This window comes from Numida meleagris, chromosome 2 (assembly GCF_002078875.1).
Source record: "Numida meleagris isolate 19003 breed g44 Domestic line chromosome 2, NumMel1.0, whole genome shotgun sequence".
Taxonomy (NCBI): domain Eukaryota; kingdom Metazoa; phylum Chordata; class Aves; order Galliformes; family Numididae; genus Numida; species Numida meleagris.
Window position 1 is genome coordinate 3,061,050 of NC_034410.1, and position 3,939 is coordinate 3,064,988.

A 3,939-nucleotide genomic window follows, 5' to 3' on the forward strand; every position below is an offset into this window, starting at 1 on the left:
TCCAAATGCAGAACCCCAAATCCACCTCCCCAAATCTGTCCCCCTAAATTCACTTCTTCAAATCCACATACCCAAATCCACCTCCCTAAATCCACCTCCCCAAATCCACCTCCCCAAATCTGCCTCCCCAAATTCACTTCCTTCAAATCCACGTCCCCAAATGTGCCTCCCCAAATCCACCTTCTGAAATCCATCTCTCCAAACCCACCTCCCCAAATCCTCCTGAAATCTGCCACCCTAAAACCCATCTCCCCAAATTCACCCCCGGAAATCCGCCACCCTAAACCCACTTCTCCAAATCCCTCTCCCCAAATCCGCCTCCCCAAAACCATCCCTCTAAATCCCCCTCCCTGTTCCCCCCCTGCCCAAACCCGGCCCCTCGATGCCGGAATGAACCCAACGGGAGGAGCGGGGCCGCGTTGCCCGACTCGCACCCTATTGTTTCCTTTGGGAAAAAGCAGAATGGCTGGAGCTGGTTCTGGGGCTGCTTTGGGGAGGGAGGGGCCGAGCGCTGCGGTCGGCATGATGAGCTCTGAAATATGTTTAGCTGGAGGCGAGGGGGGGGAGGAAAAGAGAGCTTCCCCCCCCCCTCCTCGTTTATTTCATGCCTGTGAAAGCCTAATTACGACCCGGTGACCACATCCTAACCGCCGGCACGGTGCGGTGGCACAGGGCACGGCCACGCTGGGCACCCCGAGGGTTGGGGACGTGCTGGCCACCAAGCTGGGCTGACCACGGAGCCACGTCTTCGCTATGGGGCGGGGAAGGGCAGCGGAGCCGCGACGTCCCGCAGTAAAAGCGGCACCGGGCTTCAATAAAACGCTCCCATGGAAGTTTTATGGCTGAGAGCAATCCCCGAGCGGAGTGAATTAGGGCCGGGGCGTCCCTGCTGGCTGCACATCAAAGCCCTGCTGGCTCCCTGCGCCGGGTACCTCCATCAAAGGGCCCTAATGGGGAGCAGATGGCCCCGCGCCACTCCCTGCGTGCCACGCGGCGCTGAGCGGGGTCCCCTCGGCTTTTGGGACGGGTCCTGAAAGGGGAAGGGGGAGGCAGCTCTTGGGGAGCCTCCCTGGGAAAAGTGGGGGTTGAGGAGCTGGCAAACACCTCCGGAGGAACAGCCGGGGTCACATCACAGAGCATCACGACTTGGAAGGGACCCGAGTGCAAGAGGGCATTAGGACAGCATTATGAGGATGGCAGCGTGAGGATGGCAGCGGGGAAATGGGCTCCCCATTCAGCCAGGGTTTATCCACGAGCCCCCCAGGAGCGTGGCAAGGCTCTTGATTGCTCCTGGGAGGGCAGCCTGTCCCCTCCCTCCTCCCAGCCCAGCCACACCGGTTCCTGGAGCTCTCTCCAGCTATTTCAGAAGCACAGCTGCGAGGTGGATTTGGGTGGGGAGCAGCCAGCAGCCAGCACGGCCCCGCAGGGCTCGGGGTGCGAGCTCCAACAAGCCTCAGCTCTGCCTCAACAACCCTAATATGTGCCTATACCTATAGTGTTTTGTTTTTTATCAGCCCAGCAGACAGAGAGAGGCCACAGGTGACTTCTAGAGAGGCCACGGCGCAGCGGAGGCATCCAGGAGCAACTGATGGAAGACACAGAACCCAGCAGCATCACCTGGGCAGCCCCAGCCCTCTCCCATTTCTTCCCCACAGCCTGGCTGTGGCTCCCAGGCTCTGGCTACAGCTGGAAGGCAGCGGTGTCAGACCACAAACGGAGAGCAGCACCGAAACCAGCCAGGAGAGCACACCCTGGTGCAAGGAAACAAGCAGCAAAGCCCAACCCCACGGACATCCCCCGAGCAACCATGCTTGGCCGGGTCGGAGCTTCGTGCTGCTGCCATCCACCCACGCTCAGCACAGCAGGGTGAGACTTCCTAGGCAGGTCAGTTCTGCAACAATGGGATTTTCATCTGGCCCTCCGGGAGCCCAAACGACGCGCATCCATTGGCCAGCTGCAGCGGAGCCGGGTGATGCGTTCACAAAAAAATGACAAACCTTTTGGTTCTCTGCTTTGATGAGAATCGCGCGTTTCAGCATTTTTTTCCCCCGCTGGATGAGGCGGGATTCGTTCCCCTTTCCATGGAAAAAATGATGGGAGTGAGGCATCCCACTGCGGAGGGGAAGCCAACGCCTTTGCCAGGGGGTGCGTGCCGGAGCAACCCCCGAGAGTCAGCCATGGGCACAGCCATGGTGGGACGTTAGGAACGGCTCCTGCTCAGAAGGAGTGGGGATACACGGGCACAGGGTGCCCAGGGAGATGGTGGTCACCGTCCCTGGAGGTGTTCTGAACAATGGAGATGTGGCACTGAGGGAGGTGGGCAGGGTGGGGTGGGCTGGGGTTGGACTTGGAGATGTTGGAGGTGGTTCCCAACCTGGCTGACTCAATGACACCGCGGGCACGGAGCAGCCAGGAGCGAGGCCGTGCTCCTCCAAGGGGCTGTGCAGGCTCCCCCAGCTGACTTCAGAGCTCAGCAGGGCCCCCTGAGCCACGCAGGTGGCTCAATGGTTACCCCTGGGTCAGGGCACAGCGGAGGATGGGAGCTCAGCATCGCCCTGCAGGCTCCGTGGGATGCAGGGGGAATCCCTGCGGTGTCAAGAGTGAAGAAGGGAAATGCTTAGGTGCTATTGGTGCAAAGAGTGATCATTTCTCCCTGTGCTAAGGTTAGTCGTGATTTCAGCCTTACTGAAAGCTTACTGCTTGAGAGCTGCACTGAGGACAGAAGTACGGTAGCAATGGGCTCGTACTGCAATGACACAGAGCCGTGGTTACCATTACTCAGAGGTTGTTCCAAGGCTTTGGCCTGCCTCGCTCTGACCACAGCTCATTCCTCCGAGCCTCTCCAAAGCGCTGCTGCCTGCCAGGAAAACTGTAATGCAGGGAAAAGCAAAACAAAATAAAGCACTGTGTGCTCTGAGGACATCCGTAATGCGAGCTTCGTTGCCTTACAGAAAGGTTGCAGAGCAGAGCTGGGCTGGATGGGACACGGAATCATAGAACTGTAGATTCATTAAGGTTGGAAAAGACCTCTGAGATCACCAAGTCCAACTCCAGCCCACCCCCACCATGCTCATTGACCACGTCCCTCAGTGCCACATCTCCACAGTTCTGAACACCTCCAGGGATGGTGACCCCACCACTTCCCTGGGCAGCCTGTGCCAGTGCATCACCACTCTTTCGGAGAAGAAATTGTTCCTAATATCCAACCTGAGACGTTAAGGTGGGGAAACCATGCTGGGGGTGGAGTGGGAAGGAGGAAGGGAGCAAGAGAAGGCAGCCAGCGGGAGATGAAGCCATGGAGGGGTCCTCTGGACCCCTCTGTGACGCTGCAGAAGTGAATGCTCAGAGGCGGAGCAGCTTCGTTTGTTCCCTCATTAACTTTTTTTTTTTTTTTTACGGGCAGATAAATATTTGCAGCTAGTATCACTGAAGTCAGCTCTCCAGGAATCCCAACCGAAGGGCTCGGAGGCATTGCAGGGATTGAATTAACCCTCAGCATCCCGAAATGGAAAGAGTTGGGAAGAGTGACTGCAGCACAGCAGGGAGACATCGCTTGTGTCAGCAGCACAAAGACTCTGCTCTGTAACTGCGTGGCTCGATGGGGACAGCTCCCAGAATTACAACCCAACCACAAACCCCTTCTCCATGGCTCCTCTCTCTGCCCCATGGTGCCACAGGGCACGACTTAGCAGCTGCTTGGAGGATGGGAGCTGGGTTTAACACCTGGTTTGGTCCTTCCATCTCCAGTCCTACGTGCAGTCAGGCAGCCAGGGACATCCTGCCTGCAGATGGGACGCCATCAAGGGGGAGATGCATCTGCTCCCAGCACGCTGCAAAGGAGCCTGAGATTCTTCAGGTGCAACACAGAAGAAAGCTGAGACCCCAGACCTGAAGGGAACCCCCACACGACTGCAAAAAGCACCAGGTGCTGAGAAAACA